The sequence below is a fragment of the Macaca thibetana genome, chromosome 3 (genome assembly GCF_024542745.1).
Source record: "Macaca thibetana thibetana isolate TM-01 chromosome 3, ASM2454274v1, whole genome shotgun sequence".
Taxonomy (NCBI): Eukaryota; Metazoa; Chordata; class Mammalia; order Primates; family Cercopithecidae; genus Macaca; species Macaca thibetana.
Genome location: NC_065580.1, coordinates 49,454,705 through 49,481,825, shown reverse-complemented (window position 1 = coordinate 49,481,825; position 27,121 = coordinate 49,454,705). Strand labels below are relative to the sequence as shown.

Here is a 27,121-nt window from a genome sequence, read left to right as displayed (position 1 = left end):
TCCAGCCTGGGCAACAGCGTGAGACTCCGTCTCAAAAAAAAAAAAAAAAAAAAAGAATAGAATACTTAAAACCAAACTTTTAATACTTTAGAAAGATCTTGGCTCTTGTTAGTATACAGACACTGATATAAATTTACCTTTATACAAAATTGATATAGATTCAACCTAAAATTTATTGTGTGTCCCATACAAATATTCACTAAACTTTTTTTTGTATCTTTTAGAGCAATGTTATAACCACTTCAATACACATTAACACATTTGGCCCTATTAGCAACTTGATGGTTAAGTGTTGTTATTGTTCCCACATTTAGTAAGTTACTTGTAAGAAGCAGATCAGTGCTTAATTTTTCTTACCAGTGACATCAGAGGTTTTGCATTTGTTCAATTTATTTAATAAATCACTAACTGAGATTTGTGACTTCTGTACTTACCTTTCTCATTCCAATCATGTGTGAATTAAATAATACGAGCTTCTAATATTTGTTGGCATAAATAGGTTGACAAAAATTGTACTAACAGTTATCTTTTGGTATTCACAGGGGAATTGGTTCCAGGACAGGCTCACATGCACAGTTCATGGATGTAGAAGTCCTTGATATAAAATGCTATAGTAAATATTTGCATATAACCTATGTATATCCTCCTGTATACTTTAAATCCTTTCTTTAGATTATGTATAATACTAATGCAATATAAATATCATATAAATAGTTGTTATACTGTATTGTTTTTATTTGTATTATTTCTTCTTATTGTTGTATTGTTATTTTATATTAGTATTTATTTATTTATTTATTTATTGCAACAAGGTCTTACTCTCTTGCCTAGGCTAGAGTGCACTGGTATTACCATAGCTCATTGCAGCCTTGACCTCCCCAGCTCAGGTGATCCTCCCACCTCACCCTTCCAGGTAACTGGGACTGCAGGCACACAATACCATGCCTAGCTATTTTTTTATTTTTTAATTATTTGTGGAGACAAGCTTTTGCCATGTTGCCCAGGCTGGTCTCAAACTCCTGGGCTCAAGGGATCTACCTGCATCAGCTTCCCAAAGTGCTGGGATTATAGGCATGAGCCACTGTGCCTGGCATTTATATTAGTGTTTTTTAAAAACTATTTTCAATTTGCAGTTGGTTGAATCTGAGGATGTTGAAACCATGGATATGGAGGGCCAAGCACGCTACCAGTTTAGCGTCTTAATAATTGATTATTGAATAGAGCTTGCTTAACCCAGTGCTCTATTGATAAGCAATTGAGTATTTCCCCCTAATTTATTCTACTGAAAAAAAAAATTATTCTACTGAAAAAAAAAATTCTACTTTTTAAAATATAATTGAATGGCTTAATTAAAGCACATGTATATTTCTTTGCCAAAATCTCTCCCAAAAATGCTGAGCTTACACTTTCTCCCTACGGTGTTTGTGTGTGCCTCCTTTTCTTTTTATATCAAAGCATTGTCATCTGATAAAAAAGTAGTATATGCAATTTTTCACATGTGAGTGGGTGTCAGTATCCTGTATGCATCTTTTTCTAGATTGCTTCTCATCTTTTTTTGCATACATTTATATGCAGTTGTGTGTTATTTTCTTATTAATACAAAAGTCCTTTGTCTATGTGGGATGCTAAATAATCACACCTCCAAAGATGCTACCATCCTAATCCTCAGAATCTGTTAATATGTTTCCTTCCATAGCAAAAGGGACTTTGCAGGTATTATTAAATTAAGTATCCTGGGGAGATTATCCTGGATAATCTGGAGGACTCAGTGTAATTCAAAGTCTTCATTAGAAAGATGCAGGAAGACAACAGTCACAGCAGGAGATGTGATGACAGAAACAGAGGGAGAGAAGATGATGTGATAATGGAGCAGAGTGAGGCAATTACTGGAAGGGTACTGCAACCCAAGGAATGTAGGCAGTCTCTAAGAAGCTAGAAAAGGCGAGGAACAGATTTACCCCCTACAATCTCCAGAAGGAATGCAGCCCAGCTGACCTTGATTTTCTCCTGTAAAATTCATGTAGTATATAAAGGTAAGTTCTTACCACTGCCAGAAGTGTAAGATAATTCATTTGTGGTGTTTTAAACCATTACGTTTGTGGTATTTTATTATAGCAGCAATAGGGAATATGCAAAATGCTAAGGCAATTAGTAATTTGTCAATTGATATGTGTAACTGCTTTTCTTTTTAAAAATTTTCTTATTTTTATTAATAAGAATTTTCTTTACATTCTGGGATACGTGTGCAGAATGTGCAGGTTTGTTACATAGGTATACACATGCCATGGTGGTTTGCTGCACCTATCAACCCATCTTCTAGGTTTTAAGCCCCACATGCATCAGGTGTTCATCCTAATGCTCTCTCTCCCCTTATCTCCCACCCCCGACAGGCCTGCATGTGTGATGTTCCCCTCCTGGTGTCCATGTGCTCTCATTGTTCAACTCCCAATTATGAGTGAAAACATGCAGCGTCTAGTTTTCTGTTCCTGTGTTAGTTTTCTGAGAATAATGGCTTCCAGCTTCATCCATGTCCCTGCAAAGGACATGATCTCATTCTTTTTTATTGCTGCATAGTATTCCATGTTATTTATGTGCCACATTTAAATGCCTATCAATGATAGACTGTGTATTTGCTTTTCTAACTCTGCCCTTTAGTCGTTGTTTCTATTTTTTGCCATAGTATATTTTAAGAATTTTATTTATGTGTCAAGTGTCACTTAATAACAGGAATACATCCTGAGAACTGTGTAAATGGATAATTTTATTTCGTGCAAATCTGTAACATGTTACTGTACTGAATACTATAGGCAATACTAACACAGTGTTAAGTATTTGTGTATCTAAATGTAGAAAATTTAGTAAAAATACAATACTATAACATTATGAGACCATCATTATATGTGTCGTCCATCACTGACCAAAATGTCCTTATGTATTTCATGACTGTACTTAAGAATTCCCTTTTATCCCATTGATTTCAGGTCCTATATTTACTAAAATCCCCAAAAATTTGATGTTTATACCAGGGCGAGCTCTGGACTATATTTCATTAATTGGTCAGCCAATATGTGGTCCAGTATCACACTATTTTCATAAACATAGTTTAATAATACATTTTAATAGCTTATAGTAATATTCTACTCTCATTGCATTTCTGTTCCAGAGTTTTGCAAGTTCTTCTCCCATGTGTGTTTTCCACAAGAACTTCTGTGTAATTTTAAACTACATAATCATCATTATCACACCCTAAGAACTACAGAAACAAACAAACAATCTCTCTGATGATATTTAAGTTGAGATAGTATTAACTGGATAGATTATTTTATACAGGATATAACATATTTATAATATTGAAGAAAAATGAATTCAAAGGAAGCATATCATTTGATATTAAGATTTACTATAAAAGTTACAATAATCGAGGTAATGTGGTGTTAGAGAAAAGACAGAGACACAGATCAATAGAACAGAATAGAAAATCCAAAAATACAACAAGAAAAATATTGCCAATTTCTGACAAAGGGGCAATGGCAATCCAAAGGAGAGGAGATAATTATTTCAAGAAATGAGGTTGAACAATTGGACATTGACATAATGAAAAAAAGAACCTGCCCTAAATATTGCAATTTACTTGATATTAACTCAAAATGGAGCATAAGTCTAAATACAAATCTATAATAATTTTAGAAGAAAATATAGAAGACAATTTTCATGACCTGAGGTTAGTTGTGGAGTTCTTAGACATAGTCCATAAAATAAACATTGCTTTATAACAATAAATTGAACTTTACTAAAATTAAAACTTTTTTTTAATGGAGTTTCACTCTTGTAGCCCAGCCTGCCAGCCTGGATGGCATTACATTGGCTCACTGCGACTTCCACCTCCCAGGTTCAAGAGATTCTCCAGCCTCAGCCTCTCAAGTAGCTGGGATTAGAGGTGCGTGCCAACACGACGGGCTAATTTTTATATTTTTTAGTAGAGGCAGGGTTTCACCATGTTGGCCAGGCTGGTCTCGAACTCCTAAACTCAGGTGATCTGCCCACTTTGACCTCCCAAAGTGCTGGGATTACAAGCGTGAACCACCGCTTCTGGCCTAAAATTAAAAAGTTTGTATGTCCAAACACATTTCTAAAGGGGCAAATCAACAGGTTGTAGACTCTGAGAAAGCAGGTGCAAACTATGTATCTTACAAGGCTTGTGGCCATAATATAGAAAGATGTATTTTTAAACTCTCAGAACTCAATAGCAAGAAAACAAACAATTCAATTTAAAAATAGGCAAAAGATTTAAAAGATATTTTTAAAAGGAGGATATGTGGATTAAAAATAAGTACATGTTTTCATGTACTTATTTTACATGAAAATACGTACAACATCATTAACCACTTGGAAAATTCAAATCAGAGCCACAGTGATATTCTACTATGTACATATTATGGTGGTAAAATTTAAAATTAAAATTAGAAATGGCTATAATACTGACAAGGACAATTTTTGCAAGGGTACGGAACAATCGGAACTCTCATACATGTGTGGTGAGAATGTGGAATAGCATAGCCACTCACAAAAATTTTCAATTTTGTTATATGCTACTTAAACTTTTAAACTAACAAGCATTATTTCCCAAAAAGATCAGAAGATCCTAAGTGTTGGTGATGTGTTTTATAACTCTGATTACTTCAGAAATGTATATCTTGAACCCAGCTGACACTCAAAAATGATTGCTTAGAAACGAGGTGTGGTGGCTCATACATGTAATCTCCGCACTTCGCAGGGCTGAGATGGGAGACTCACTTGAGCCCAGGAGTTTGAGACCAGCCTGGACAACATAGGGAGACCCTATTTTACAAAAAAACAGTTCTAGTGGCACACACTTGTAGTCCCAGCTACTTGGGAGGCTGAGGTGGGAGGACGGCTTGAGCCTGGGAGGTAGAGGCTGCAGTGAACAGCCACTGAGCTCCAGCCTGGGAAACAGCAAGACGCTGTCAAAAAAAAAAAAAAAAAAAAAAAAGTATAACCTGCCTCAAAAACCAAAAAATAAAAAATAAATAAAAAAGCAAAAGCAAAAAATGAAGTGATTTCTTTGAAAGATGATAGTTACAATTTTTTTTGTTGGACTTAGATTGATGAAAATTAAGATTTCTTTTAAATGAAATGACTAATTTCTCTTCAACCTGAATAATTATGTAAGATTGCAAAGGAGATGTGAAAATATGTACCCAAACCAGGATGAATCATCCTTTTTTCCCTAATTTTTCATTTTTTGATGTTAAGAAAAAGAGAATACACTGAAAATCACAATTTATCCTATTTTATATCTGAAATATTCAGAGTAGAATAATAATGGCTTTTGTGTCAAGCAGGTAGGTGATTGATTTGATTGCTTAATTCACTAGGTACCGTATCACTTGGGACAATGAAGAAAACAGCAGACTAACTGATTATTTTTGTCACTTCTAACTCAATAGATTCCTGGGGAGGCCTCTGGAGAAAAGCTGCCCAAGTGATTAATAGGGATTTCCACCCTCTGAATTGTATCCATGGATTTTAGTATTCTAGCCATCTTAATTATTTTCTTTCTATTCTACGTTCATTTGCAAATCTCTCAGAAAGAGGTAAAGAAACACTCTCCTTGGTGAACATTTAAAAACATCAAAGAAACTAACATAAAGCAGATACCACTAACTTTTTATTAAGTTGCTGAAAATAAAAGGAACATGTGAAAGCTTTATAGCCTCTTCATCAAGCTACCAGGAAGCATGTTGAACTGTAGGCATGATACTGGCTTGGAATTAATGTGTTCAGTACAATTTTAATAAAACTAAAGGAGAGAAATGAAAATTTGAAAATACTGGTTTCTACTTCTCAAAATATTTCCCCATATTTTAGAGAAATTACTTAGGAAAGAATCCTTATCATCAGTGTTGAAAAGGAGTTCTGCATCTTATAATCAGTTCCATTGTGTTCAGGAGTTACTGTAGACTGAGCTTTTTCAACAACAGGAAACATTTATCTTAAGTAAAAAAAAAAAAATCCTGATGATCACTTGGAAAACATTAGAATTACAGAAATTCTGGCATCCAATTAGGTTGTAAATCCAAACCAGTATAAGTATGTGTCAAATACAAATATATTGGTCTTAAACAAGATGCACACTGAGCCTGCATCAATAGTGATCACTGAAGGTTGACCTTAAATGCACTGTTGAGGTTTGAAAGATCAACACATTTTGGTAATCTGCTTATATTTTTTGGGACAAGAATTTGCACTGCCAAGTAAGAAATTTCTGGTGCCTGAAAAAATTAAATCAACCCATTATAGTCTATCTTTTCTACTGTTTGAAACTACAACAAAATGCAAAAGTCACTTGTTAAGGACTCTAAAAAGTTAAAAATGGAAGGCACATTAGTGAGAGCGACCAAAACTTGAAGAATAATCTATAACCAGGTTGAGTTTCTTTTTTTTTTTAATCTGTCGTCTTTTGTTTGTTTGTTTGTTTGTCTCTCAACTTGTTCTGAAGATACTACCTGTATGGAACTGCACAGCAGGTGTGAGCAGAGAAAATCTGAGATAAACTGTCCAGAGAACTCGGATAAGGAGCCCCAGGAAGCCACCACCAGGAGTAGGGGGTAGGATCACTATGGTTGTTGTTGATGCTGTTGTTGTTGCTCTCTTTTGGTCTTGTGTCAAGGGCAACCCCAATCATACAGCTGCAATGTGGCAGTGATAGCAGATCTAAAATCCTAAAGGAAAAACCTGTATTTTTGACAAGAAGAACTAAGAAAAGAGAACCATAAACTCCAAAGAGTGATAGGGTAGGGAAACCCATTATTTGTCTTTCTTTTTTCTGTCGCTGTGGTGCCCCAGGGTAGACCCAGTTATGCAGAAATGAGCAAGCGATAAAGCCAGGAGCTAATACTCTACAAGAAACTCTATCTTTCTATTCAGAAGATAGGCAAAAGGGTTCCCAGGAAGTTACTGAGTACGTGAGAGATTCTACAGAGAAGAGAGCTAGAGGAGAGGTTTCCCTGAGTCTGGACATGAAATGATACAAGTCCCAGACTCTTCTCTGAAGAACACATGCAAGGACTAGACGCAAAGCCTAATCTCAAAGGCTGTGAGAGCTGAACTCTAATATAAACTGAGATCCTAGTTGTACACTAATCCCTGAGAGATACATGCATGAGAGGCCTAAAGCAGCAGAGCAAAGGCTCTGAAAATTCAGCTTACCAGGACTCAGAGAAGTTGAGACAGGATCTGCAGTCTGACCTAATTAGGTCAATTAGCCAATAAAACAAAGCAAAACAAAATGTACTTTCTCCAGAAGATTTTCACATGACTCAGAGTACCATAAGATAATATACAAAATGGCTCTGGTACAGTCTAAAATTATTCAACATACAGAGGGCCAGGAAAATATGAGCTATTCTCAAGGGAAAAGTTAATCAACAAAAACTCCAAAAGGACCCCCATGTTAGAATCATCAAAGACTTTAGAGTAGCTATTATAATCATGCTCCATGAGGTAATGTTAAATTACCGTAAATTAATGAAAAGTTAGTATTTCTCAAAAAAGAAATAGATACAATAATAAGAACCAAATGGAAATAATAAAATACCTGAAATTTTGAAAAAGGTTATTAGATAAGCACAATAGCATAATGGCGATGACAGAGGAAAGATACAAAGAAATTGAAGACAGATTAATATAAATTATCCACTTTTAGAAGATAAAAAAATATATTGAACAATATGAACCACAAGGACCTGTGAAACAATATCAAATTTGGATAGATTCATCCAGTATATCTTCAAATATTTTTTCCCTCTCCTAGTAATCCAATGACCCAAAAAGGTAGACCTTTTGACATTGTATTTTGATTTTAGTTTTACAATTAGTTTCATGAATCAACAGGACTTTAAACATTTTGTAAATATAAAACTTCACTTGAAGGGTACTATCATGTTTCATAACCCAAGAAATAAGGCTGAATCATTTTAGCAAATAGAATTTTAATGAACAGGTCATAAGCTTGAATCTTGGAGAAAGTAAATGAGTTGAGTTTCTGAAAGTAGCATCTTAGATATCCAGATAAACCCATTCTAAAATAAATAAATAAATAAATAAATAAATAAATAAACAAAAGTAGGAATCTGGATAAAGTAGAGCAAACATTAAATTCATGATTAATCTTATATTGACAGGAGGAATTTTCCAGGGATTGACCAAAAAATACTGAAAAGCAAAATGCTTTGTGAACTATACTGAATGAATTTGCAACCATAAGTTATAACGGAGCTTCTATATTGACAATTCATTGTTAACTATTAGTTTCTAACCCAGAGAGAGCAGTAAAGGACAGCATGAACTGGAGAGTTGGACCTGAAAAACCTGCTTAACATTGCTATCCTCATATAATGAGAAACTAGATTAGAATATTAAAATGTCATTCATAAACAAGGATAATATAACAAGTATTTTTTTATGTTTCAAACTGAGTTCTCGAGTGGAAAAAAATATTTACTAAAACCATAACCACAGGCTTGCCTTTATACAGGATTGAGATCTAAATTTATACTACTTATATTATTATGGAAATGACAAGCTGATAAATGAAAATAAAAACTGGACCAGTTAGTAACTCTTCCGTGCTATCTGGAATAAACAAAATTAAATATTATTTGGAGAAACTTAACCTTCAATGAATGCCTTATAAGGATTCTGACATGTAAAGCTCCACCAAGCTTTAGTATAATCCCAAATTATAAAGATATATAAAGAAAAATGTCAGGAGCATTGTCAGCATAAATTAATGAGCAAATTTACATGCCAAGACATTTTGAAACTAAAGTAAATAATTCTTTTTTTTAAAAAAAGCAAACAATTGCATACTTCATTCTAACAAACACATTTACACCATATTGTACTGATTCTGTAGAACAATGAAGACAAAACAAAGATCTTAAAACAAACTAGCCCAGTGCTGTCAAATCAGATTAATGGGGATGCTTTGTCCTGACTTTCCACACACCAGAACAATTCTTTAATGAATTATTGTATGACCAACCTAATAAAAATGATGCAAACAATCACACTAACCAGTCTTCTCCTATAAACAGAGTCTTAAAGTTTGCTCCTACTCCAAGTGCTGTTCAGAATTTAATGGTTGAAGGACTGGAATGTGTAGTTTATCGGGAGATCTATGTCACATATTTCTGCTGTTGGTAGAATCTAATAGAGTAAGAGTATAGAACTTTGTGGAATTCTCTGGAAAGCTGCCACATAATTAGCTTACTATTACCCATGTAATTGTGCCAAAGGAATCTTCAGGACCAGACTCTTGGGATGTGGAGAATGCAAAAGAATTATTTAATGTTCAGGATCAGCATGATCTCCTTACTCTGAGAAGGATCCAAACACAGCTAACCCTTCATCTGAAACTGAATTATTATCCAGCATTGGTCCTCACGCTCACCGTTCCTATCAGTTCATGCTGCCAGAGGCTGTTGTCATTGTCTGTTCATCAAAGCATAAAGATATGGCATCTCCAGGCTTACCAATTCTGGCACTTCTGGGCTTTCTGCTTGTATCAAGAAGGGCTTCCATCCAACCACCAAGGAGCCCAGGCTGTTTAGTTTATGTAAACATGTGTTGGCACAAAACATAAAAATAATTGTGCTAGATCTGAGGTGATATGTTTCTAATATTAGCACCATCAACATCAGACAGCTGCCTATGGGCATGTGATTGCCTGATTTCCTTAAGACGTTTCCAGAAATGACTGATATTTTATACATTTTTAGATGAGAAAGTTTTATATTTATTGCACTTGCACATTTAGAAATTTTCTTTTTGGACTGGTCTGTCTCAAGAGTGTTAAATTAATACCAATTAATGAATTCAAATACTACGGACAGATCTAGTGTACTATATATAACAACAACAACAAAAAGAAAGAAAGTGGGGCATGGAGGAAGGAAAGAAGGGGAAGACAGAGGGAGGGAGAAAGAAAGGGTAAGGGGAAAGAAGCCAGAAAGAAAAGGAGAAAGAACTTCACAAATAAGAATGTCAATTCGACTGAGTACAGAATTTCAACAAAACAAAAGTATTATAAAAGAATCGAGAAGAATAACTGAAAATGTATGATGTTCTACCAAAGCAAACTCTTATTCACGGAAGAGGTAGAAATAAAGACATTTTCAGATAACTAAAATTCAGAGAGGTTATTGCTAATCTGAATAAAGGACCTTCTACAGAGAATTCCTGAAGAAGAAGGAAATACAGTGAAGAAAGATAACTGAATTGGAATGAAATGACAAACAACCTGAAATATACATGAATAAATATGTATTTATATTTAATATAAACATATATGTATATATTTAATATAAATATATGTATATACATATTTATATTTAATATACATAAATAATATAAACAAACATTGAACAGTATAAAATAATATATCTAATTTGGTGAGAAATGTGAAAATTAAATATTTAAATAATATACAATGGGGTAGGTGTTAATCAGAATCAATTATTAGACTAGAAACACTATGTACTACTTCCAAATCAGAAATAAAAAAAGGATTAAAACCTCTGTTAATCTAAAGTAATATACTGAAAATCAGAAAAGGACAAATAAAAATAACCAGGGGAAATAAAAATCAGATATATGTTATAAAATTATGCCAAATACATAGTGCACATGACACAATTAGGTTAATTAAAATCATCTATTAAATGGCAGTATGTATCAGAGTGTATTTGTTTAAAAACACTGTTTTTACAGATATATACCTAGAACACAATGGGAAGGAGATGTTGAAAGTTTTGAAGAATATATACTGCGTATATAAAAACCAAACTAAAACTTGGTTGGTTCTATTAATATCAAACAAAATTTTCTGTCACCTTAAATATTAATAAATATAATAAAAGACCACTAAATTATGGAACACTCTGACAACGGGGCACCATATAGCAGCAGAAATAAATTAATCAGAGCTAGAAGTTGAATAACAATATACATGGCCAAAGGATTAACATAATTATACCATTTATATGAATGTATAAAACAGTAAAAATAAATTTTTAATTTTACCAAGATAATTAGGGTATCTTGAAATAAATGTTTAATGTGTTATACTGGGGAGCATTGATAGTAGTTTTAATGATTTCTTTACCTGGGTGGGTACCCAGGTAATTGTTACACTCTTCTCTATGCCTTTTGTATATCAATTACAGATCAGGGGAGCAATTTAATAATTTAAAGAAACTGATTCATTAGTATTTGGGGTTTCTTTGGCTTATATAAGACTTTTTCTGGGAATGATAATATTACTGGCTTTATATGATGAAAAAATAAATCATTACCATCATCATAGTATTGATTTGGAAACAGCGTTTTACCCCCTCCACCACAGCTGGCTGAACCTTGTCTAATTGGTAAATTCCAGGATGTACTGCTGTCCTTTTGAAGAAGTCACATCATTTATTTTCTGCAGACATTAATTTTATTTCCAGTTTTTCTTCTCTAGGTAATTGGACTATCTTGCAGTCTGGCCCATTATTCATCTGGGGTTTATAAATCCTTCTACAGCTTGCACCACCTTTCTAAGTTTGAACCTACTTTCGACGGTATATATCCTCCCTTCCCCCACAACTCTGAAAATATGTAGCTGAAAGAGAGCCAAAATCTTTCTCTCTCAAACTATAAGTCCCAGTTTTATCTGCATAGTTAAAAGCACAGAGTTTCCGGTAGCATAGAAATTATAAAAACAGTACATTTTGTATATGTGTATACATATAAATACATATATGGATATTTACATATATGCATACATGTATATGTAAAAGTATATGCAAAAACACACATTTTTGTATCCTGTATATAGTATATATTATATATAACATGTATGCATATACATTTATATATAACATATTTTACAGTCATGACCTAAGCTTTGTTTTGTTTTAGATTTTATATCCCCTTGGTGGTGATATTATAGTCTGAGTTTGGGGTCCTAGAAAATATATTTCCTTCCTCTCAAGTTTCTTCTGCCCCAGCTCAGCATCCTTTGAAGATGTTTATCTCAACATCACAATGAATAATGACTATTGTAGACATATCTGTGTGTGTTTGTCTATGGGCATGTGTTTCCTTGTTCTTCTTGGCTTTTTTTCATATTAATTAGATTATTTCCTATGGGGAACCTACTGGTGTGCCAATTTGTTCGGCCCATGTCCTGGCATGATAGCCTAGTGGCAACATGTAAGGCCCTGGGCTGAGTAAGCAAGCAGAGATAAGTAAGCATGGCTACACAGATAGATCCTGGGCAATGCCCTATGTTCCAAGTTCATCTAACCCAGCTGTGCCCTAGGGCTTTCCAATTATTTGAGTTTGTAGTTCCCCCCTAAGCTACTTACAATGGGTTTCTCTCACTTGCTATCAAAGTCTCCAGAATAACACTAGTATTTTTTTTGTTTTATTTCTGAACTTTTAATTAAAGTATATATCATACATACAAAAACAATCGAACATCACAAGTATTCTGTTTGGTAAGTTTTCACAGAGTAACACTCCCAATAAGTATCACCCAGATTGAGAAACAGAAGACTCCCAGCATCCCTCAAACCTCCCTATTCTCCTTCTAGCCATTGCCCTTTCTAGTAGTAACTACAATGCCCTTTTAAAAAAATATTGTATTATAAAAAATTTTCTACATATAGGAATTTTGAAAAACTTTCACCGTGGGCACTTAAATAACCACCACCTAGATTCTACAATTAACATTTTACTATAGGCACTTTATCACATAAGTAGCTATCTATTTATGTTTCTATTCATCCTTTAATCCACCTTACTTTTTTGATGGATTCAAAGTAAGCTGCTGACATCAGGACGTTTCCTTTCAAGTTCTTCATCATGCATATTTTTAAGTAGACTGCATATCTTCTTTTTAGGAAAAACACACCATGAAATGCACAGTCTACTCTAGCCAACCCTAGAAGCTCCTCCATATCGAACATGTTTCTGTTCTGTTTTCATTCATGGTGTTTGAATGGGTTGTCTAAAATTAAAAACATAGAGGGATGGGATGCTGGCTACATTTTTTGCTAGGTCATCTAAGCATTTAATGTTGCTATTATATGTAATGATCATACTCTCATTTTTTCCTCTTTGAGTAATTCAGAATATGTCAAGAATATTTATATTCATCATTTCCCAATGAGGTTTAACTGTGTTAGGTATCCAACAGACCTGGGCTTAACAGTTTTAGGCAGTTCTCTATAGAAAATTCTCTCTGAGTATCTAATATCAAATTCGCAGGAGAGGACCAAAATGCTCAGTGATCAGTCATCATTCTTCTCATGGCTCTTTTTACTGTTATTGTCAATTCACTCCAAAGATGACCAGGAAAGCAACAGGTTTTTTGAGAAATTCAAAATACAGTCCTTAGTTCTTGGTATAATATATTTAAAGGAGTCAGAAAATCCGTATTCCAAACATTAAATCAGCCTTTGATTTATTGGGTGAATTACTAACTTCAAATTATTCAAGTGTTTATTCTCACTTCAACTTTTGAATAGGTGCAATATGTTTATAACAAGAAGGTTTTGTGTTGATAAACGCAGCACTTCGAACCAAGAAATAACCTATTTCACTTAGGTCATCACTAGGATTGTATCAGATGTTTATATGCCAACACAGATATTCACATCTCAGGCTCAAATGCTTTTCTGGGTGAAGATGCTACTGAAGGTAGAGGTGCTGTGCTTTTATGTTCTAATAGATCTGGCAGGATTCTTAGAGTATGAAATATGAGTACAACTTTGAGTGCATATTGTGCCATTGAATCTGTGTTCTGGGCACACCACTGGTGCCTCCCTCATCACTTCTTTGATTCCCATGACACCCTCTGTCTCTACCCTACGTGGTTGCTTGAGTTTCCAGTATTGAACCTCTTCAAGCCCTGTGATGTGTGTTTGCTATGCCACGCTGCAGAATATGCTTATTTATTTCTGTTTGTGTTTTTGTTTTGCTTATAAACAGTTCTTATTCAAAATAATGTTCTTAATGCTACTGTGCTCAGTACTTAGGGGCTAAAGTGAGACTTCATCAAAAAACTTGGGTATGAAGATAAACAGTTTTCATGTGAGGAATAAACTGTGAAATTTACTTAAAACTAAAAGGGCCAGGACAATTCAAAGTTATGAATAGACATTTTAAAGAACAGAAAATTTTAATCATAATATTTTTAAATTCATTCTTCAATTCATTCAGCTACTCAGTCTTCCATTTATCAACCAAGAAATATTAATTCAGCACCTTCTATGTGTTCAGTAGTTGCTGAGAGTGCTGAGAGTACTGAGAGTACAAAAGTGAAAATGATGCAAAGTCCTTGTCTTCATGGAGCCCACAGAGAAAGAGAGAAGCACTGGTATGTAAGGCCCAAGAAGAGAATGCATGTAGTATACTTATGGAGATTATCAAAAAGCAATGTAATGACAGCATTTTAAGCAATGGAAAATGGAAGGAGATAAAGACAGCAATGGAGAAAGGATTAAACTCTTTCTAGGCCTTATAGGCATAGTGAGCATTTTGATTTGAATATTAAGTATTATAGGAAGCCATTGGGGCAATTTAATCAGAGGAATAGCAAGTTGACCAAGATATTCTTTTTTTTTTTTCTTTTTTTTTTTTGAGACGGAGTCTCGCTCTGTTGCCCAGGCTGGAGTGCAGTGGTGCAATCTGGACTCGCTGCAAGCTCTGCCTCCCGGGTTCACGCCATTCTCCTGCCTCAACCTCCTGAGCAGCTGAGACTACAGGCGCCTGCCACCTTGCCCGGCTAATTTTTTTTTTGTATTTTTTAGTAGAGACGTGGTTTCACTGTGTTAGCCAGGATGGTCTCGATCTCCTGACCTCGTGATCCGTCCGTCTCGGCCTCCCAAAGTGCTGGGATTACAGGCTTGAGCCACCGCGCCCGGCCCAAGATATTCTTAATGTTGCCTTCAGCTTGTCTAAACTTTAGACAGGTTTCTTTCTGCCTTTAGACCTCTGTCCTCCTTTTTCTTTGAGCATTTACTTTCAAAATCCTGTAATTGTAAATTCTCTCTCTCCCCCATTTGAGTTGTAAATATTTTTTTTTCTTTTTAAAATATATTTAGGGGTTTACAAGTGCACGTTTCTTACATGCTTATGTTGCATAGTGCTGAAGTCCGGGCTTTTAGTGTACCCATCACCCTATTTTAAAAGCCTCTTGTCTGTATCACAACCCAGGAAAGCAATTCCGTAGGACCTAGGAACCATCCCTTTGAAATGCAATTGAGAAGGATATTGCCCCTACCTCTCAGACTCTGTGGGAGAGTAAGAGCTTAACTGTAGCAAGGTCCTCAGTCCAAGTTATAAAACTACCTCCTGCCATGAAGATATGATAAAATTTACTTTCTGTTTAGATAAAGTCAATTAGTAAACACAGATGACTTAAGATCTCCCACCCCAACTCTTAAAAACTCTCCAACTCTTTGTCTTAGTGGAATTGAACCCAGACTGAGTTCTGATGTCTTTCTCCTATTGTAGCAGTCACCTTAAATAAAGCCTGCCTTGCCTGTTTAACTTTGTACAGTGTAATTTTTGCTTTGACAGAATGAATGCCCAATTGTGATAGTGAATGCTGAGGAGACAGCCGTTGATGCTATGGGAAATTGTAATAGAAAGATTGCACCTGGTCCAGGTGGTCAAGATGAAGGTTCTCACAGGAAGCTAGATGTGAAAGGAGTGTGGTAATTAAGTACAGGTGAGTGTGAGGGTGTTGAGGGAGTGTTCTCTGCAGAATGTAAAGGCCCTGTGATAAAACAGAACACCGCCATGAAAGAAAAGGAGAAGTCCACTGAGGCTGGAGTCAGGAGAAGCAAGGTAAGTGAGAGCATCCATTAGGGGCCAGCCCATGCAAAATGTTACAGGCTGTACTAAATATCTGATTTATCCCAAAGCAAATGAAGAAATGTTTGGGCAGGGAAAAGGCAGGACTTGAGATGGTTCCATTTATCTTTGGGTAAAATTAAAATACTCTAGTAGCAGTGTGGGAACTGAATAGAGGGATAAATTATCTGTGAGGATTCAGTTAGCAAGCCAGTGTGATAATTTAGGTAAGAGAAGATGATAGTTTGATTTGGATACAATAGCCATGAAAGGAATGAACAGACTTCAGAAATGTATGAGTCAAGCAGACAACTTTGGGATAAATTAGATGGAAGAAACGAGAGAGGAGGAGCAACCGATAACCTTAGATTTGCATTGAACATAAATAGAGCTACTCACTAAGAAAGAGAATATGTAACAGTTTTGGGCAGGAGGAAATGCTGAGGTGGAGAAGGTAAAACACATCCCTCCTTAGTGCATGTGATAAGTTCCAAGAACCCCGCTGGATGACTGGAACCATAATTACTAAGGAACCTGATTGTCATAAGTTGGAACACATTTCTGTTCACATCCTCCACCCAGAAATTTAAAGAAGTCTTTTCCATCTTAACTCAGCACTCATTTACCACGCACTATAGCTATAACTATTGCAGTTTGAAATGTGACAGCAAAAACTAGCTTGCATTTCTTTTTCCTTGTTCATAATTTTATAGATAAAGGGTTATTCTTAACAGATCTTAGCAGCTTCAGCATACAATTATTTTTTATTTCCTTGTTAACTAGAGAAACTTTTCACTTAAAAGAAGCACTTTATGGCTTCTCTTCTGCATTTCCAAGTTGGCAGCATCACTACCCTTGCACTTCAGGACCATAATTAAGTAAAATAAGGGTGATTTGAGCACAAGCATTGCAATGCTGAGGTGACAGTCCATCTGATAACCAATAGGGGTACTAAGTGACTAACCAGCAGGCGGAAAGCATGGATACATTGGACAAAGGGATGATTCACAGCCCTGGTGAGAAAAGCAGGATGGTGGTGCACAGTTTAAAACTTGTGAGTTTAGTTCTGGAATTTTCTGGTTAATATTGTAGGACCCTAGTTGACCATGGGTATTTGAAACTGTGGAAAGCAAAACTACAGATGAGGTAGGAATAGTGTATGTAGAAAGAAAGACTGCAGCAGTAAAAAGGGCATCCGTGAGTCCTAAGCACAAGAAGAGAAGAATCAGAAAGGCATGTGTGGAACAACTTTGCAGTAACAGTCTATGGTCACGGCTGCTTGGCAGGAAAAGCCATATGGTAAAACCAAATGAAACAAACAAACAAAAAACCCGAAAGGCAGAGTATGTTAGTCTTTCATTTGTTCAACAAAAATGTTTATTAAATACCATCTGATACCATACTTACTCTCTTTTTGTTCACAGTTTTGATTTGTATGTAGTTTTTCTAGAGAAAAAAATAGCCCTGGCTATAGGACATGAGTTTGCAGGAGTCATTTGCACTTACATTTTCATTACAACATAATTAATTTGCATTCTAGTTTCACTTATCAGTATTCTCAGCTTAGAAAATGTGAGTTTACCCCAGATATATGGAGCCACTCTGCATAGGCTAATAGCCTACTGAGCTCTCGGAGCCTGAAAGACTTAGATTAGTAAACACTCAGAGCTTTTTAATCACTTGAAAATTTATAGAAAATCCTTCCTCTTGGCCAGATTCACAAAATGTTCACATACATATTAAGTGTAATGTCTTGAATGGAAAGCCACATCAACCGAGAAATATAAAACTGTGGTGTCGCTATAAATAGTCTCAAGGAAGCATTTTTGGACCATTCCATACTTGAGTTATTTTTTAAGTGTGAGGCCTAGTTCACCCATCCCATGAATACCATTTAACATTATTCGAATTAACATTCACCCTTTCAGATCTCATACCTACTAACATTTAACAACCTTGTTGATTGGTTAATTTATCTTCCGCTAATGTTCCCAGCATGCAGACTTGACAGACTATTACCTTACTTGTTAATGTATTATTTGGTGTTTTAAAGTCAGAGGTGATTTGACATAGCATGACCTATAACTAAGTAAACAATTTAAAAGCCATATGCCAACTCACTACTCTATTGACTTTCAGTTAGTACCTAGTGACATGTAAAAGGAATTTTTAAAAAATAGCCACTGTACCATACTGAGACATGATGTCGTGTAAAGAAATTAGGAAATATTTCCAAATAAGGCAAAACATAGATTGAGTCAGTTCTTTGTATATCTCTGTAAATCTCCCTTGGTTTCTTATACTGCACAGTTATTACTAAGGTTTGGGCAAAATGTTTGTAAAGTAGTTATAAATAGCCTTAAAAGGGCCTCAGTAAACACATGAGAATTAATAATAAGATTATTATTACTGATTACCCTTGTCATTTTTAGCAATAGCACCTTCTGAAGTCTTTTTAAAAAAAATAATCATTTATATGATATTTGGGGCAGATTCAGGTATGGTAAGGCCTTAAGCTTATACAACTGTGGGTGTTTCCTTGCTTAAAAAAAAATTAAAATTGCAAAAGAGAGATTAGGTGCATAGTCTTGGAGGAGGCTCATTCTAACTAGGGAGGCCTAAAGCTTAAGCTGCCTTAGCTTCACAGTAAATAAACCTCTAACAAAAGTGGAGTATAGTTTATAATCTAGAAAATCTGTACCTTAACAGCAATTAATTTTTTCCCTCAGAAGCAACATAGAACTGTTGTCCAAGGATGTTCATCCCTCCAGAGATGTCCATACTCCTTCCCATATGCTTTTATTTAAATTTGGAAAATGACAAGAAAATAGAGCACATTTGTCACCTGAAGTACCCCTGCCACATATAAAGATATGCCTCCATATGCATTCTGGGACTTTGGAGATAGATACTCATAAAGGGTGGAAAGAAATTGGAGCTAAATAAATAAATAAATAGATAAATAAGTAAATAATAATGAGAATTTGAAGTTTACCTCTGGACAAGTGTTTAGTTTGAGGGAACAGCTTCAAGTTTCAATTCAATTCAATTTAACAAACATTACTTACTTTGAAACAAATAAACCCAACCACGATCTGGGAAAGATTCGCACAGAAAGTGACTTGATTTTGCCATTAGAAAGTGACTTGAAGCCATCTAATTCATTTTTCTCTGTCTATCATCATTGCCCAAATGAGGCTTTCTCATCCTCTTGGAGGGATGTCTGTTTAACAGCCTCAAAGTGGTCTGATATGCATCATGATAGAGGATCTTTCTTTTTATTTCTTATTTTTAGTTTTACTTTTTGAAACAGAGTCTCACTCTGTTGCCCAGGCTGGAGTGCAGTGGCGTGATTTCAGCTCACTGCAACCTGTGCCTCCTGGGTTCAAGCGATTCTCCTGACTCAGCCTCCCGAGTAGTTGGGACTACAGGCGCGTGCCACCAAGTCCAGCGAACTTTTTTCTATTTTTAGTAGAGACAGGGTTTCACCATGTTAACCAGGATGATCTTGATCTCCTGACCTGGTGATCCACCTGCCTCGGCCTCCCAAAGTGCTGAGATTACAGGTGTGAGCCACTATGCCCAGCCAGATCTTTCTTTTTTTGTATATTGAGGATCTACAGCTCAAAACTGTGAAATATAGGCATATTGAAATGATAATAAAATATCTAAAGAATTAAAAAAAAAAAAGAAAGAAAGCAAAGAAGACAATCCATGAAATGGAGGCTCTGTCCGTATATAAGATTAAGATTGAAGTGCAGATGTTCACACTCCTTCAACTCATATATGGCAGACAGAATTTAAACCCAGAGCATGGGCTTTAAACTCTATCTTTCAGTGCAGCTCTGCATCTTCCCTGATTACTTGTCTGCTCCTCTCTCACCCACTGAATATAAATTGTTATGATTTCTTAAATGTATATTGCACAAGGTTTTTAGAAAATTATAGTTTGTATGTTAAAATCTTTTTGGAGACACATCTCATTCATATGCAAGGAACTGATTCTATAATGTATATGTGAAAAGCAATCTCATTATTTAAAGTCATGTCATGCAAATTAAAAACCATATATTGAAATTGTTCTTTTTGCAAAAGAGGTAAATTATCTGCAAAGTGTTGTGTGAACTGCCCTCCCATAGGAAAAAGTTGACTATAGAAAAAAAAATAAGACTTATGAAACATATTTTATCATTTAAATAGTTTAAAGATTATGTTGTCACCCTTCACTGATTTAAATGTGACTTTCAATACTTGATCCTTGTGACATATTAGTACATGACCTAATTTATTAGAATATTTGCAAAGTTATAATCTTAATATTTATGTTTATCTAATGCAATTTTTCATGAGAAAATGAACCAAAGTTCACTATTATGTTCTAGTTAGATTCATGATGTGAAATCTTTAATTAGGTTTTACTGTAGCACTATTCTCCTTTCCTTTTTTCTTTTTCATCCAATCATCTCTTTAACTGATATTTTAATTCTACAAAGAAGGAAGGTCTTATTCTTTATTTGACTGTGGACGAAAAGAATCCCTTACTAGAAGTAGGAGAAAATTTTCAAGTCTTTGCTTTGGAAATAGGAGTCATCGGGAGAAGGGGGGAGATGTACCAATGAAGAGAAAAACCTGTTATGTGGAATATTGTATTGAATTTTTAAGATTCCTGGAGGAACTAAGAAATGACCTTGAGTACTGGGCACACCCAAGAACAACAGAGAAGAGACATTTTCTAATGAATCAAAGGTCTCCCTAAAAGGAAGCCTACAGGGAACCAGCAAATAGGCAAGTGGAAAAACAGAAGAGAGGCAGCAGGCTACTGTTATCAAACCAGACACTATGAAGAATTGCCTTTGCTTTGGTAACCGTCTCCATGGGAATACAGCTCAAGAATGTACAATCAATTTTGTTTTTCTCCACAAAGTTTGGAAGAGCAGGAAAATGGATGATGGAGGAAATCATGTAAGTAATGTTAATAAGTTTTGTGGTAGCTGTTTCTGAGAAATACAAAATTCTCCTACAAGAAAAAATTCTAATTAAACCTGAACATGCTTATGGACAAAGGAATTCAAAAACTCTCCACATTCAGATGAAATGATTTTAAAAGACTCTGTTCTTTGCCTTCCTAAGGCACTTGCAGAACTCAAATGCTGTTATGGATATGTTTCAATTTACTAATCCAGCCATAAGAGCTCACTGGTGGATTTCAATGCAAGAGCGATAGTCCAGACAATCAGTATGGAAGTGTTTTTGTTTGTTTATTTGTTTGTTTGTTTCCTGAGATGGAGTCTCACTCTGTAGCCCAGGCTGGAGTGCCGGGTGCGATCCTGGCTCACTGCAAGCTGCACCTCCTGGGTCACGCCATTCTCCTGTCTCAGCCTTCCGAGTAGCTGAGACTGCAGGCGCCTGCCACCACACCCAGCTAATTTTTTTGTATTTTTAGTAGAGACGGGGTTTCACCATGTTATCCAGGATGGTCTCGATCTCCTGACCTCGTGATCCGCTTGCCTCGGCCTCTCAAAGTGCTGGGAGTACAAGCGTGAGCCACTGCACCTGGCCGGAAGTGTTTTTTCGTTTTTGTTTTTTGTTTTGTGTTTTTAGAATGAATTACCCAGTGGAATACCCAAAGCCTCATTATGTTTATTAAATTTTCTGCTTATTCTAGCAGTTAAGAAGCTTTTTATTCTGAGTCATAAATGTGGTATAGTAAAAGCTCATTATTTTGGATTTCAATTTTTAAAAATAATTTTGAAAGGGGTTATACAGCATTTCATTTACAGTATCAATAAAGAAAAATTTAGTAAGCAAATAAATAGTAAAATAGGTTGCTAGGGGGCCTTCTTAAAATAGTTCATGAGAAAGAAATTTTCAGTCACTCTCAAATAATTTGTCATTGCCCACCTTCTTGCAAAGGCAATCATATGATAATGAAAAATTATCCTTAATTTTCATTTTAAAAATTCTCCAAGAATTTTTAAATTCTACCAAAGAAGATTTGGGACCAGCATTATCCTGATACCAAAACCTAGCAGAGACACAACAAAAAAAGAAAATTTCAGGCCAATATCTCTGATGAACATCGATGCAAAAATCCTCAGTAAAATAATGGCAAACAGAATCCAGCAACGCATCAAAAAGCTATCCACCACCATCAAGTCCACTTCATCCCTGGGATCCAAGGCTAGTTCAATACACACAATCAACATAATCTGTCACATAAACAGAACCAATGATAAAAACCACATGATTATCTCAATAGATACAGAAAAGGCCTTTGATAAAATTCAACACCCCTTCATGCCAAAAACTCTCAATAAACTAGGTATTGATGGAACGTATCTCAAAATAATAAGAGCTACTTATGATAAACTCACAAGCAATATCATACTGAATGGGCAAAAACTGGAAGCATTCCCTTTGAAAACCAGCACAAGACAAGGATGCCCTCTCTCACCACTCCTTTTCAACACAGTATTGGAAGTTCTGGCCAGGGCAATCAGGAAAGAAAAAGAAATAAAGTGTATTCAAATAGGAAGAGAGGAAATCAAATTGTCTCTGTTTGCAGATGACATGATTGTGCATTTAGAAAACCCCACTGTCTCAGCACAAAATCTCCTTAAGCTGATAAGCAACTTCAGCAAAGTCTCAGGATTCAAAATCAATGTACAAAAATCACAAGCATTTCTATACATCAATAATAGACAGAGAGCCTAATCATGAGTGAACTCCCATTCACAATTGCTACAAAAATAATAAAATACCTAGGAATACAACTTACAAGGGATGTGGAGGACCACTTCAAGGAGAATTACAAACCACTGCTTAAGGAAATAAGAGAAGACACAAACAAATGGAAAAATATTCCATGCTCATGGATAGGAAAAATCAATATTGTGAAAATGACCATACTGCCCAAAGTAATTTATAGATTCAATGCTATCCCCATCAAGCTACCATTGACTTTCTTCACAGAATAAGAAAAAGCTACTTTAAATTTCATATGGAACCAAAAAAGAAAAAAAAACTAAAACAAAACCATGTAGCCAAGACAATCCTAAGCAAAAAGAACAAAGCTGGAGGCATCACGCTATCTGGCTTCAAACTACACTACAGGGCTACTGTAACCAAAACAGCATGGTACTGGTATTTGATTTCAGATTCTTCATTTACAATAAATGTGAATACTGTAACATTCAGCTGTTAAAAACATCCAATTGGTTTTTTTTTTTTTCCAAAAATGCCACTATAACATGTTTTCTTTGCTTGTTTGTGTGTTCATTTAAAAAAAAAAAAAAACAAAAACCGTAACCAGCCTCCACTTACAATTCTTGTTTTTCGTTTAGTTCAGCATACTTTCCCTGACCTTTTTTTCTTCTAATACTGCCCTGGAGAAGACTGTTAGTTTTGACCTCTCTTAACCCTTTCTTGGCCTCTTTGTGTCTTTTATCCTGGTGGTTGCCATTATTCCCTGGTGGTGTTTGGGGATAAGACATTTTTTAATCTCCATTTCTCGCCAAAACCTAATCTCCATTTCTCGCCAAAACCGGTAACTCACTTCCCAAAGCCTGTCCTTGCTGCTAGGTGAACATGGGTAAAAACCCAAGTCCCCCAATGCATGAACAAGGTTACTATTTACTTCACTTAATCAATTCTATATGTTAACTAGGTTAAAAAATTAGAAGCTTTCAAAATATTCTGATTGATATTTTCAAGTATCAAGGTACTCAAAAACCATGGAACTCATGGTTTTGGTTAGGTAATCCTTGAAATCAGCACCAAATTTCTATGGATGTGATGGTCTGTTTTGCTAAAAACATGGCAAAAACTTGTTGCTTTTTGTAAGTGGAGAAACTATTTTCACAAATTCTTCCAATAATTCTTCCCCCCATCATTCACTTTGCATGGATTGTCAGGCGTTTGCTACCTGTGAAAGTTTTAAGAAATAGAACACTGAACTGAGCCAGGCAGAATTTTATTGTTTTCCTTCAAATTCATACCAATCTATAACTTCAGTATTACAATTAACAGATTTCATAAGCTGACAAGATAATACTTAGTAAAGGAGATGAGTGTCCACCTAACAATATGCATTTTGAAGTCATTTTCAAGCATCAAATTTTAGCAATGTAAAACCACCAGTGTCTTAACTTCTCTAAGTGGTCTTTCATCTGTAAAATGCAGGTAACACATTTTATTTCACATAACTGTTCTCAGGAAAGTGCATATCACAGTACTTGGAATAGAAATGTTTAACGTACGTTGCTTGTATTCTCTTCTTTCTCTTTAACATGCATAGGCATGTGCATAGACACACACACACACACACACACACACACACACACACAGACACACAGGAGCAGAAAAGTGTTTCTGTATTTACTTACAGATGTTAAATGTAGATTTAGTGCCTTTTCTTATATCGATTCATTTTAATATGCCCTAAGGAGAATTTTACTGTGCTTTCCATGAATTTTGAAGGAAAAATACATACACTTATATTGCTATTTTGCTGATATATTCTTAATGTCAAAAGAGTTTTCATTTTAATCCATGTTTAAAAATATGATTGTGTTTATGTAACCACAGCACCTCACTGTGTGCAGGTATAGTAGTGTGGCTATGTGAGGGCAGACATCATTTCTCTCACACTCCAAGACAGTGTATCTATTTGTATCTTTTTGAGGAACTGAACACACCTCACACTGTTAATACCTAATACCCGTGAGGGCAGACTTTGTCTTGACACACTGATTGGCTTAATTAATTTATCTTGAGTTCATATTGTTAATTTTTATTTTAAGAATAACACATAATAGGTTCTTAAGAATTATTTATAAAGGTGAAAGGAATATAGGACTGAATGAAGAAAGCAAAATGCCCTATATCTAATATAGTATATGCAACTTTTGACAATTAGGAATATATTATCACTTAATGAATGGCTCTTAGTGTTTAAGGATTTTCAAGCCTGATCGGGGCTTATGACATTTATGGGCATGATGCACACATGCACACACATGCACAGGCACATGAGTGTATACATACACACACACACACACACACACACACACGCCACTTCACTGTCTCACTAACCCACTGCTAACTTGAGGGTATAGGTATTTATGATTTACTTTAAGTCCATTCAGCTAACTTGTTTACTTTTTGTATTGATTGTTACATCTCCGCCTTGCCATAATGTTGACACTTGTGCAGCGCTGGCAAAATCAGAGCAGATGAGTAGGCTGGACTTCAATTTTCTGGTGATTAACTTTCCTCTGTGCAGTTTGAGTTGAGGTAGACTTTTTTCACTGGTCAGAGAATTGCAAGCTGTTAAAATTGTCACCATTGTTTAGTTTTTATCTCATCTACCATTTTTTTGGCAATTCAATAAATATATTATTATCATTAATAATAGCATCAGCATATGGAGACTTTGGAAATCAAAGTCCTGCAGAGCTTGTGGCTGATCAGACCTTGAGGTCACATAAGCAGCTGAATCTGAAAATCATTATTTTCTCGTTTCCTGTATAAAGGATTATAGGCCCATAGGTCCTCTTAGAGTTTTTATCCCTCTAGTAGACCTCTGAAAGTTTACAAGTCTAAATAGCAACTCAGGTGCATTTTCCCAGAATGATTCCTGGTATTTCTGGGCCTTTGCTGTTTCTATGCTACCCTCCACTCCTTAGATCCAGCCTGGTCCAGCAGTGCTTAGCCCCGTTAGCCACTGGATCACTGCAGGTGTTTCTTGTAGTTCTCCAATCTCATGCCATTGGGCCACCTCTTCTCTTGGGCTTTCTCTTCTCACTTCTCCTTTGTCTTTTTTGTCTTCCCCTAATGCTGATTTCTTGGCCATCAGTGCTATGTAGCTACTGCAATTTTTGCCTTTGCTGCTGATCACTCAAGTCACCCTCTTCCAAATAATTTTTCAAGATATTTTAATAAAATGAAAAAGAAAACTTTTCTTATAAGACAAATGCTGTGCCCAGCTCCAAAAATTAAAATTTTACCTGAAGTCTTTTAAAATATATATATTTCTATAATGAAACATGAGTTTATATTAAGTATCCTTGTGAGGAAAAGATTTACAATTTGTTTTTCCTCAAAAAGCCAACCTCTCATTGCCCATCATCAGTTATTGAATAAATTACGCAGAAATCCAAACAGGAAAATATTTCCCTTCTATCTTTCCATTTACTTGTGTCTTACCATATAATTCTATGTCAGGATAATATTAACATATGTTGTAAAGAGTACAGCTTAGAGACTGCCTTCTCAGAATAGAACCAGCAACCAATCAGAATGAATGCGGGCCACAGATGAGCTTTGAGATAGCTCCACTGATGAGTGATGATTTCATATAAGTCCTCTTCTTAGTCAACTTTTAAAGTTTTCTATTATTCCACACATTTGTTAAAATCAAAATGACCTCACATAACTTTTTTTAGTTGCCATTTCCTATAAGATGATTCTCTATTACATTCTTCTACCTGGTTGTGTGTGTGTTGTGTTTAATCTATACACTCCAGATATCTTCTTAACCATTCAAATATCTGAATTTTTTTTTTTTTAAGACAGTGTCTCACTCTGTTGCCCAGGCTGGAGTGCAGTGGCCTGATCTCAGCTCACTGCACGCTCTGCCTCCCGGGTTCCCGCCATTCTCCTGCCTCAGCCTCCCCAGTAGCTGGGACTACAGGCACCCGCCACCTCGCCCGGCTAGTTTTTTTTTTTTTTTTTAAGTAGAGACGGGGTTTCACCGTGTTAGCCAGGATGGTCTCAATCTCCTGACCTCGTGATCCGCCCGTCTCGGCCTCCCAAAGTGCTGGGATTACAGGCTTGAGCCACCGCGCCCGGCCTCAAATATCTGAATTTTTAAGATTTATTTACTTCATCTTCAGATTGAGTGTCCTCTCTGTTTTTCCAATATGTGGTTTTTCTTGCTGTTTTCAAATTTTTCTTTATACTTTTAAGATTTTATGAGTTATTATGCAGAATGTATACCATGAAATTTTATTAAATAATGGGGGGCTTATATAACCAAAATTACACAGCCAAATGGCAATTCCTTTTGGTCATTAATAGGGTTAATGTGATGGCCAGTGTTAATGGATCAGGTGAATTTGACAAGATGTCTTTCTTTCTCTTTAATGACGTAAAGGCTATTTTACTTTAAGAGCATTATATTTTGTATTCAAAA

General features: G+C 35.5%; 1 long non-coding RNA gene across 4 annotated transcripts in view; it reads right to left on the bottom strand.

The window, feature by feature from the left end:
* Positions 1 to 27,121, bottom strand: part of LOC126951217 (uncharacterized) — a 97,231-nt gene that overhangs the window by 16,979 nt on the left and 53,131 nt on the right. Inside the window, exon 4 of one of the 4 annotated variants that reach the window (XR_007724396.1) lies at positions 25,047 to 25,235. The exons of the other annotated variants lie outside the window; for them this stretch is intronic. This is a non-coding gene — a long non-coding RNA (uncharacterized LOC126951217). Of the gene's footprint in view, positions 1 to 25,046; positions 25,236 to 27,121 lie in introns of those variants that run through there. 4 annotated transcript variants of the gene reach the window in all.